General features: G+C 31.0%; 1 protein-coding gene across 1 annotated transcript in view; it reads right to left on the bottom strand.

The window, feature by feature from the left end:
• The window catches only part of LOC147822301 (mirror-image polydactyly gene 1 protein-like), a gene marked incomplete at its 3' end in the record, with an annotated part of 93,165 nt that overhangs the window by 37,477 nt on the left and 43,064 nt on the right, over positions 1 to 12,624 (bottom strand). The gene's annotated exons all lie outside the window — the stretch shown is intronic.

Genomic DNA, 12,624 nt, shown 5'->3' with positions numbered 1-12,624 from the left:
TCTTACTGGTAACTGGAAGCTACGTCAGAAATCTTTTGTTTGGAGAAATTACTCTTGATTTCACTTTGAGGAAATGAAATAGAAGAATGTGCTAGTATAACTACATACCATGAGTTAGCCATGAGACCTCAACAACGTATTCTATTTAAACTTTAACATTTATAGGAACAGAAATATTGTATGTGCAGCTAGTTTTTGACATTTCAAAATCATTACTTGTTTTGCTTTAGATTTAGATGTTCATTCACCTTCCTACTTTTCAAGGACTGGCTGGTAGAATGGAACCCTCAAAATCTGAATGAGGGAGTTTTATAAATGGATGTTAAGAAAACCCTTATAACATGAACAAAATACTTTCTAACACCAATATTTATCTTTATATATAATTTAAATGAAAAACTACAGTTACTTAAATGTCAAACTAACAAAAATTTTCCCCAGAAATATATAAAAAAACTCTTATGCCCTATACTATTCTCTAGTTCATGAGGTACAAAGATTCTTGAAAAGGAAACAGGATAATCCAGGAACACTGCCAGCTATAAAAGCCCCCAGGTCCCATATCATCTATTTCAGTCCTGAACCTTGACCCATTTGAAATCATATGTAACATCATCTACAATTCGTTCCATGCTTTTTACATCTGCATTTTTAGGTCCAGGTCAGTATCTTTCTCCTTTTACTGTTGTATTCCCAACCTTCTGGTATTTACCCAATTCCTGATTTCCACACTTATTACATGCTTACTAGTTTTATAGCTCTCCTTCTTCAGGTTTAATCTATCCTAATGTCAAATTCTGTGAGCCCCTGAACTCCTGGTAAATCACCATAACTTCACTTGTGACTGAGATGTCTACTCCAAATTCTTAGGGCAGATGTGTACATTTCCCAATAAGACTCTGTCGCTCCCTTCTGGATCTTAGTAATTTTAGCCTCTTCAAGTATTATTAAAATAAACTCATCAATTTACGACACTTTTCCAGGTTTTAATTCTAAAATGTTTTAAATGGTAGTAATATTCTAAATGTTTACTATTTAACCCATATTTGGTGATTTGGCTCTATTTCTGAATATTTCAAATTCTGTTTAGTAGTACAAGCTTTTTTATTCCAAATTTGAACTGTTCTTCAAACATTTGAATCCTGTTCTGCAAATCAGATCATTCCTACTCTTCTACTGAGAATTTAGAGTGAGCAAGATTGATTTATAAAAATGTCCTGTCTTCCTGTCTTTTGTCCTGCAACGATTTTGGTAAGTATGATTTTTGCAAATTACTATTAAATCCTTGGATGGCTTTCAATGTTCTTCCTCTCTACCACACTGCATTATCCTGTATCAATATTCAATCACTTGTTTATAAAGTTTAATCTTTCTAATTAATGTAATTATTCAACAATTTACTGATCATTAAGGAAAACCCTACAGTGTTATATGCCCTATAACAAAGTACTGGGAAAAACAAATATAAGTAAGAAACAGACACTTCCACCAAGGATTCTATAGTACAAAGAGGATGATCTACTGATGTAATGATTTGAATCCAATGGAACAAGACTTCATTAAAACTACAAAGCATATAATATGTCAAACATACTCAGACTCAACTGAAAAGTTTAGGAAGACTTTATAAAGGAATTTGCTCCAAAAAGGACAAGTAGGAATATGCAAAAAAATGAATTGCAAAAGGGCTAGAGTTAGGTTTGGCTGAGTAAAAAAAAAGTTTGACAAACTAACATGAGAACAGAAATAGGTACAGAGAAAAAGAATAGATTTAGAAAATACAAGTTATTTCTCTTATTATAATAATAAAATAGAGAGTAAAACTTCCTAAAGTGAGTAACAGGAAAGGACAGTCTACAATGTAGTTCATTTGGAAACGGGTTAATGTAACAGATCAATGATGAAATTGGAGAGGGGGAAATCAAGGATTGCTTTTGAAGCACTGAAGTCATCCAGAAAAAAATGGCAGGAAATTGAAAGGGAAAATGGAAGCCAAATGCACAAGTTCTCTATGACAACAGAAATTCAACTTTAAAAAGACAGAAACAAATGAAAAAGTTGACAAAAACTGATGGTAGATTAACAGTCTTCTCTTTACGTTTTTATTTCTGAAATTATCTCTTTCAAAGTTGTGAAAACAGCACTAAGGATTCCCATATACCCTTCACCCAGATTCCCTTAATGCTAACATTTTAATCACATTTCCTTTATTATTTGTTTCTATCTACATATACACATTTTTTTCTTAAATATTTGAGAATAAGTTGTAGGCATAATGCACTTTGACTTTTCAGGATAAATTTTAGGAACTTGTATTTTGACAATTTTTCTTTCCTTTATTCAAAGCCCAACTTAAATACAATTTCTAGATTAGTTCTTTCTCCAACTAAGAAAAGATGGTAGCACTTATTAACTCTAAATTCAGTCTTTAATTATTGTCTTTACACTCTCCAGCCCAGGATAAAGATCTTTATGAAGTGATTACAGGATGAAGCTACTGAAAGGTTTAGGTGATCTTATTTGTACTGCCCATCAATTTTGAAAGAAATGCATTTGGAAATATAAACAGATAAGCCAACATAACACCACAAAAAGCAAAGTTAAAAGACTGCTTTGAATACTCGTTGATTTAAAAGATAAATATTAAACAAAAAACAAAACAAATGTTCATTTCTGATTCAAACTCTTATCTACAGGCAGATGAAAATTTAAAACTAATCTATTGAAAAACATTCTATTGATTGATTGCTCTTTCTTCTCTCTTCTTTCTGTCTGAAATGAAAACTCTTTCTAGTAATCCACTTCAGTGTTTAATCAATGTCACTCTTAACTGTTCTATCATTATGACTGAATTATTATTTAAATTCATTTCTCCATATAGAATTAGAGAATAAATTAATCTCTTCTTCATAACTCAAACCTATGAAGTCTGGTGTCCTATTCTCAGATTTAAACAAAAGGAAAAGTGTTAAGACCATCTATCCCTTTATTTGCATTCTGGGGTACACTTTTATATGGGCATAAGAATTTGGCCATGTCCAAGAAATATATTTCCCTACTCTTGCTATTACTATCTAATACCATCACTGCCATGTAAACTTATCCTGTAATTACTGAAAATGATGTTCTGGATAGCTACAGGGCCTCTAAATGCTGCCTAGAGCTATTTCTAGAAACAGTTCATGCATGTGGGCAAGTCAGGTGGATTTGGTGAAGATTTTCTGAAATCTTAATACTAATGCATGTGTGTATCTTAACTGCATTATATGCTTTTAAGACCTTGTATCTATCACCTAATAACTTTCATATTGTTTTCATGAAACAGCCTGGCTGTTTTGTTTTACTTCTGGAAATGGCAGTATTGCCAACAGTCTCAAGCTAGTGCTCAATCCTCAATTCCCTTAGTCTAGAAAATTAACAATATTATGATACCATTTCCTATCCTAGAAAAGAAAAAGCTTTAGCATTTCCTGAGTTCAGTTTTCCAGATTATTACACATGAATGTTTAATATAATCAGTTAAATTGATAATACCTAAGAAATAATGACTTCTTAGCCAAACCAACTATTATTTCATGAGTATTCTACAGAAGTGAGGAGGTGGCTTGAATCAAATAGAGATTCTTAGACGCTGGGAAATTCTGTTCTGCCTGGCTTTGTAAATAGTTTGTGACAACTGGTATCTGTGTAAACGGATGTGATGGTCCCCTGGGGGGGGGGTCAATACTGTTTACAGAGCTGTTTCTTCAGAGTGGTTGAGCTAGAATTGTCTCTAGGGACCCTCTGGAGTTACTCAGAATAGTAACATCCCAGCTACCTGAGAGCTTAGGGACAGGAAAAGACAAGAGAACAGAATATGGGGGAAATACATTCAAATACATGAATCTCTTTCCTCTTAAAGGTGGTACTTAGGCACATTTATATTTAAAATGAACCATAACGGAGCCCATTTGTTACTGTGCTTTCTGACCCATGTTAACACAATTGGCCAAGACTTCCTTAAATTATATCTTTTTGGAAGGTATAAGGCAGGGGGAAGGAAGTTATTACATATACCTTACAATCTGATTTTATAAACCTAAAAAGGACAAAAACATGTCTATTGCCTTTCTTTGCTATATTATCTATCACCACATGTATTGCTCTTACATTGTATTGTAAATGGTGTAATGATGGAATTACTATAGTAGTCCCACATTTGAAAAGATGTCTTTTTGAATGGTTAAGGAATCTTTAAAAAATACACACTAGTGTCAAAACAATAACAATATTAACTAGTGAATCCTAATGATGCCTGTCAATTCTTTAAGTATCATAAATGTATGTCTGTATAACTATGGGCCTATCTGTATGTGTGTAAAAGAAATACTGTATTTCTTTTAGGAAATATTTCTAGCTATTTATCTCCTTGTTTGTGAAGTAGAGGGTTTGTTTTTCTCATAGATGCATACTATTTATATACTTTTAAAGTAGAAAAGAACATCAGAAATTTCTGTCATATCATAGTAGTCCTACCTACTATGAGAGTACATGACGTTGATTATCTAAGGGGTCTAGATACAACATTGATGTATTTACTTTCCAAGTAGAACCAGAGTCAGTGTATGGGTTCTGAAGACAAATTGCAAATTGCAGGGTTTGAATTCTGACTCCACGATATAGCAAATTAAACTTACCTCAATTTGCTGATCAGTACATAGTACAATACAAAGCATCTACCTCAAAAGACTTACAAGGACCAAATTATAGAAATCTATCAGAAAAGTATCAGCACAATACACACACTCAATAAATGTTAGCTAATATCTGTAGAATTTGTTTTGCTAAAAGTTTATCTATTTTGATTTCTCCTGCCATTCTATGAGATAAATATCACCATCTGAGAATCATATTCAAACTTTTCAAATTTATACATTTAATTAATTTCTTTCAAATATTAAGAATAAAAGCAAGAATGGCATATATTGTTCTGGTTATTACTCTAATTTCCATATATCAAAAATATGTTTCCTCGATCCCTGGTACCAAAAAAACAAAACAAAACAAAAATATGTTTTCTAATCAAAGTTATTTGATGGTCTGTGGTCAGCATATAGCTTATGCAGCTAAAGTCAGTGTGCCTATTCTAATCAACCATACTGTTATTTATACATTTGTTTTTTTCAGGAAACGTTAACAGCTATTTGGAAAAAATTTTTTTCACATACATTATTATATAATTCTTATTAAACTATTCAGAAGACATGGAAATGGGAAATAAAAGGGTAATTCAATGAGAAACAAACAGAAAGTTCTTAAGGTTAAAAGTTGTAATTAATATGTAATAGTTTAATAAAGTTTGTACCGATTATAAGAATAATAATAAGAAATATTACATGGTAATTTAGAAATTCTGATATAAGGAAAGATCTTGAAAGAAAATTCAATCCCAAAGAAAGTATATTTCTTTGAACTAAATCTCATTACAGGAAAATAGGAAATTTAAATAACATATTTCTGTAACATAATTTTAGCACTCATTATATTGGCACATGATAGTAATTATAATCAGGATCATAGCGAGTAGATCATTAAGCTCTTATCCTTCAGAGAATCTAATTTAGGAGGCACAGGAAATTAGGTAATTTTGGGGCCTTTGTCTTAAAAAATGCAAACTTATTACTTGGAGACTGTATACTAACTCTCTTGTTACTCTCTCAGGGCTTTGTCTCTTGGCTTCAACAGCCATTAGATAAAAAGAACTATATTTTTCAATTTCTCTGCATAATTAATATCCTTTGCATAGGATTTACACAAAAGTACTAATATATTTTGATTGTCTCCATAAACAGCAAAAATGAAATTGTGAATCTCTGTTTTACCTATTTTTTCAATTCCACCACCATGTTAATAACCAACATGTGGTTGACAGATTACAGAAAAATAATTACATAGATGTGGTCTCTACAGCTTATGACTTCTCATCTGTTTGCCTTTTTTTTTTTTTTTTTTTTTTTTTTTTGGTACCGGGGATTGAACTCGGGTCCTTGCGCTTGCGAGGCAGGCGGCAGAATCACTGAGCTAAATCCCTGGGCCCTTGCCTTCCTTTCTAGTCTATAAGATCCCTATTATACTCATCTTCCCCACAGAGCAAAAAAGCAGTGGACATGGTACATTTTTTAATTCTCTAAAATTAAATGAATCAATGAAAGAACATACCATTTAAACAATCATCTAAAAGATATATGGAAAGTAATCATACTTCAAAAATGAAAATATTAAATACTATGCACTAATATGATGCCCACATGCTGAGAACAATGTAAAAAAAATTAAGGAATGCATTTGTTCTAAGGGAAGATGAAAAAGAGGGGGGAAAACAAAAAGAGTAATACTTGAAAAGAAGTAAACAAAAGTTGGTGGAAGAAGGGAAGTGATCTCAGTGATGTTGGCACTATCCAAAGATATTCATATAATTTTAAATTTTCTAGTAACCATATTAAACAAAAAATAAGGAACTAGTTAGCAATAGTAACATCATAAATATTAAGTCAAAGGAAATACAAAAATAATTTTGAGAAATTTTACAATCTTTCTTTGTACTGTATTTACAGAAAACCTCAGGTTGAACTAGCCACATTTTGAATGTTTGACAGCCACATGTGGCTAGTGGCAACCATATTAGAGAGCACAGACAAAGATTATTATGTAGTCCTAATAAAGTACACTGTATATATATTGAGGGGTGTCAAAAAACATATTAGAGTAGAGCCTATATGTAGATACAAGGTACTGAAATAGCTTTTAGAAAAGTTTGTAAGGCCAGAAAATCACAAGACCTGTCAACATCACATAACTTATTCATTTGGATATTTGCATTAGAGAAAATAAGCTGCATCCTTTATATTCCTATATGCAGTACGTAGATTCGTCTATGTGTAATTAGATAAACACAAATGCCACAAAGAAGAGGTGATATTATATCTCTGATTAGTATAGTCCATTGACTTAATGTACAATGTTTCAAATTATCCATTGGCTACTCATGGAAATTACTAGACTTTTGTTGTTTACTTTATTGTTAAAAAAGCTATGTAAAGTGAGGGTACTACACTAAAACTTTTTAAAAGTTTTTGTTTGTTTTACCAAGTCTTAAATGATGAGTACATCAATATTTATTCTATTGGAAAAAATTCAGATTTCTGCCTAAGAACTATTTAAAGTAAATGCATATTTGAGAAATTCTATCATAATGTTTAAGATTTTCAACTTCAAAATTATCATATGAATGTAATGAACACAGTAAAATAATGTGATCTTCTAAGGTTTAGGCTAATTTTTTATAAATACACATATAAATTAAGGTTTGTAAACTTGTATCACCTTGTTTAAAATATTAAAATATTATTTAGGCTGAAATGATTGTGGAAACTATCCTAAAATTTGATTAAATAAGAAAAACAGTAAATTTTATTATTTTTCTTTCCCAGTGATAATGAGCTATTTGGCCATTAAAAATATATTTCTAATATTTTCAGCCTTTCTTAAATTTTCCTAAAAGAATAACTTGTGTAAGGTAACTAAAAACAAATGAACTGAGTAGGTTTAAATTTCTACAACTGAAAGGAAAATAAGTTTAATAATCATGCATTTTTTGTTAAGGTGTGAACACATCTCAATTATCTGTGAATTTAACGATTTCATAAATCATGTATGGAAGACAAATTTTCCCACAATGCATGTAAAGAGAAAAAACAGACTTTCCTTATATGGGCCATTTATTTTGTTCAAGAATATTTTTAGATTTGGAAAACAAAACAGAAGAATCACCAGTCAGATACTAAGCGGGAATCACTGAAACATAATGTTAGTTCTAATGGATGGATGATTGTGTTTGGTCTTTTGAAACTTTGAAGTATAGGTAAGTCTTGATCACACAAATTAATAAATCCTAAAGCTGGAGTTAACAATAACCATTACACCCAAATTCTGCAGCTTAGCCCAGCCAATTTTTCAAAAGGTCAGGTTGTGAACTGGAGAAGATCAGGGAGGTCCACCGCATAGCTTTGTTGCCAGGCATCTCTCGTCTGGATTGTTGCAGGCATTTATTAGTATTCGTCAGCAGACTCAACAAAGCAAACAAGAAATTCAAGCACGAATAATAAAATGAAATGCTGCTATATAACCCTTTGTCATTCAGCAAATATGGGACTTTTTAGCTACATTGTTCCTAAACCTGGGTTACTACTTTAATTTTTCTCCACAGTGCTGACTGAATGAGTATGCATGTGTGTTAAATGCAGAGCTCCCCTAACAACTGCAGAACTGCCATTTAATCTGTTGGTAGATGGACCATCTCCTGTGGGAACCCTAGCTATGATTTCCAGATCCACCAAATAAATCTCAGATTAAGATTCCAAATGAAACCTGCCTTTGGCAGATAAAAAATGTCAAGATGGATATAAACAGTAAAATTATAAATTATCTAGGTGTTGCATGACAAACCAATGCTCAATTTTTTTGTTGACATGTGCCCAGATATCAAAACTATATGAGACATTCATCAAATGTCACACTTTCATAATATTGGAGGCATCATTAAAACTGTTTGACTAAGGACCTCAAAGTGTTTAAGCAGTAGCTCAAAAGTATATTTGTGCAAAGTAGAAGAATAAATTTACATATCAGCAGCAGCTCATAAGGGATGGGTAAATATTCTGTTTATCTCTCATTGTAATTCAGGTTATTTTAAATACAAGGTTTTAGGAAATCATCATACTTATATGGCATCATTACATAACTTTATGTAAATGATATATTTTATTCAAATTTACGATTTGTCCAAACTACAAAAACAAAAGGGTAAAAGGAAAAGGTATGAGAGCTACTTCATTAACCAACTTAACTGCTAAACTAGTGTTTTATTAGTCAGTTAGCCTCTAGCATCATCAGACCTTGGTTAAGAGTTGGCATTTTAAGCTTTTTTTAAAAAGCATTAAGTACTTGAGACCAAAAAAAAAAGAAAAAACCCTCAGAAAAGTAAATTTGTTTTTTGATAATGTGTTCATTTTAAATGACTTGGGGGAGGGGCAGGGATACTTTAAAAAGAAAATAAGTAATAAAGGGCCAATACAGAACATCTTAGAAAGTAAATGTCCTAATAAAAATGCAGAGGAAGTCTCTGGTGTTAGTTTCTACTGCATTCTCAGGAGATTGAGCCCTGCTTTTTAATGAAAAAAATTTTTTGTCTTTGCTCTTCTTACCTGCACTAATGCAGTCTTGTCCTACTCTTAAACTCTATATTGGTTATAAAATACAGACAATGAAGGTTTCTAAAAGGAAAAAATCGGATTTGCTGGCTCCAATCATTCCTTTTTTAAACTTTTACTTCTTAAAAGCAATTGAATAAAAGGCCTCAGTGACTTCATAGTTTGCAGCATTTGTTTTTGATACATGTATTTAAAATAGGAGTTCTTTGACATTATAATTTTATACTTATAGTTAATGTGGCCAAAGGATACCAAATACTCTATACTTTATATTCCAAATCTCAGAATTTGAACATAAAACAGATCTTAACTACACATTTGTTGTTTCTCCTATCATATTTCTTTCCTCCAATACTTACTATTGGTGCAAGAAGATTAATGTTAAATAAATCTTACCTATCCTAATTTACTAAGAGTATCTACTTACCTATTTTTAATTTTCCAGGGTAGAAAAGGATATTTAAAAAGAAATAAGGATATTTTGTGCTTAACTTGACTATACTGTTATATAAAAATGCTCAAATCAATGAGCATTGTTAGTTATATCAATCCTGTTAATTTTCTAGTATACCAAGTTATTAGGTAGCGAAAACAAAATTGCATTAAAGTGAAGGATTTCATTGTTTATTTCTAAAATATTGAAGTAGCAAAAACTTACATATGTAGTTTCTATAAAGCAAATACAATTTTGTCAATATGAACTGACTGGTTTTCATTTTTCACCCATTTAGTATCCTAATTTTTAAGCACTAAAAGTTCATATGTGAAACATAGAATCAGTCCAAAAGTAAACATGAAAGTCAAAGTATGATTTTTTAAAATAATAACTTTATACCTTATACTGTATCAGTATATTTTACTATTTGGCAAAGGATTATCAATTTCACCCAAAAGCTACAGATTAGATTGGGGTGGGGGTGTACTGGGGATTGAACCTAAAGCCTCATGTACACTAATCACACTATGTACCAGTGAACTACACTCCCAGTCACCCTCAGAATATTTTTAATTTGATTACTTAAACTATAAAATAATCTACTTAACCAATTCAAAATTTTGAAACCTGACCTATTCTGTTTGGCTTTTCATATTCCCTGCAAACTAGCAAAACACAAAGAAAAATAATATTTGAAATTCTCACAAAAAGGCAATAATGTCCTAGGATTACAGAAACTAAATAACTAAAAGTTGGGGTATTTGGAGAACTCCTCCAAAAGATTTTATTCTACTCCTCTTGATTTATTTATAACAAAAAGAAGTGAATAAATGTACACTAAATATGTAATTTTGTCATTTAAGAAATATTTTTTTGTAGGAGCAATATTTTTAAAAAAGTATTCTGAATACCTTTAAATCAAGGAAGTCATATCAATCTTCTCTACAGTCAACCAGGATCAATTCTATAAATAGCCTCAAATTCAGTCTACATCCCAATGTATTTAGGTTTCCTACAAAATGCCAATGTATACTCAGAAATTTATAGGAATCATAGAAAGGAAACCATACCAGTGATATTAAAGAAAAACTCTAATTTCTAGAAAATTAATGATTCAGTAATATCATAATAAGATTTGTATTATAAATACATGTTCCAAGAAGTATTCTGGCATGAAAGATCACAACCAAAAATGAATGAAGATTTTTAATGAGAAACTTTAAAAAAAGAGAATCTAAAATGAAGCAAAATAAGTTAGGCAAATTCAAGTAGCTTCTTCTATTTCAAACATTTTTTTCATATTTTCATTGTCACAAATTTAAAAGAGCTTGCGTATTGGAAAGTTGGTATTTCCTTGAATCGAGAACAAAAAATAGAGTCACAAGTTCTACAAAGAGAAAATCATATCAACAGAACAGAAATGGAGGGCCAATTAAAAGAAAAATTTACGATTTTTATAAGGATTTCTATAAAATATAAGATAAAAAAATGTCATAAGAATTACACATGAAAAGTTATAGCCTGAATTTAATTAGGAAAGAAGGGAGAAGAAAGAAAAGAGAGAGACTGATTTCTAAAATATCACAAACTTGTCCCTTAATTAAAATTTATGGATAGGTTCATGGATTTTAATAAATGTATCACAGTAGTGCAGGACATTGTTAGTGAGGGAGATTGTATATACATGGGGTAAGAAGTATATGGAACTCTGTATTTTCTCTAGTTTTCCTGTTAACCTAAAACTGCCCTAAAAAGTCTATTTTAAAACCCCACCACAAATTTTTAAAAAGAAACATACAACATAAGCTCATCACTGTGAAGTATTCATATCATAAATGATGACTAGCAAAACAGTTCATAACAAATACTATAACCAGCTAGAAAGCTAAGTTACTCTTGCAAATGTTTTTTAAATTCTATTTTTCTACAGAAGCCAAGAGTAGCAGCAGAATCATTCATAGCAACAAAAGAGAAAAAAGAAAAAAGAAACCTAGAATCCCATTTATTTTCATAAACTCATTTAAATTAAATTATTTTTTAATGAAAGAGTACAACCTGAAGCATTATTCCAAGAGTAGGCTCAGTACTTCTGCAGGAAACACATCTGTCCTTACCGGTCCACTGACAGGATCCTACCAGTACTTCCTCAAATACTGGAGATGATCATGTTTGAGAAACTACTAGCACTCTATTAAGCTAGGTCGTTTGGAGCTAAATAGTAAATTTAATCAGACTTCATGCATGTTCCTTTTTTTAAAACTCTCTAGGGCATACAGAAAACTCTTAAATTTAATCTTAAGTTTGTACTTGCCAAAAGGAAAAGGCATACATTCTGTGATGTCACTAGTCTGAATGAAGGGTGTCACTGCAATTAGAATTTTAATACAAATAACATTAGATTTTACCCTAAATGAATATTAATGAATCTGTATTATACTCTATCAAATATTTAAATATAGGCTTACTTCTCCAAAAAACAATATTTTAGTGATGTTCAGTATATTTGAGAACAGCTAGAAAAATGGATGTTTACTCTAATCAATTTGCTATTTCCTTCTTCCCTTCCTTAAACATAACATAGTTACTAAAAATGATGTGAGATTCTACAATCATGTTTTAGTCATAATCATCAATACCATCTAAAAGTATATCATAGACATCTGTCAAGAGTGTTTCCTGAGTTGTCTACTTATAAAATATTTACAAATCATGCAATAGTTTCAGTTATAATTCCATTAGAGGACAATAGATAAACAAAAGGTAAAAAGAACATATACCTTGCAAACAGAAAGAATGAGGAATGAAACAATAATAAAAGAAGTAGATAGTGGCACAGGTTCAATACACCAAGTGAAAATAAACAGTATTCTAACTCAATAAGGAACTAGTAAGACACAAAACTTTTAAAAATTATACTTAGTAGAGTAATTCTTTAAACCT

The sequence above is a fragment of the Heterocephalus glaber genome, unplaced genomic scaffold (genome assembly GCF_053883595.1).
Source record: "Heterocephalus glaber isolate CG9 unplaced genomic scaffold, H.glaber_assembly_v1.0 deba00001663, whole genome shotgun sequence".
Lineage (NCBI taxonomy): Eukaryota > Metazoa > Chordata > Mammalia > Rodentia > Bathyergidae > Heterocephalus > Heterocephalus glaber.
Note: the sequence above shows the minus strand (reverse complement) of the source record. Positions and strands in the feature narration are given on the sequence as shown.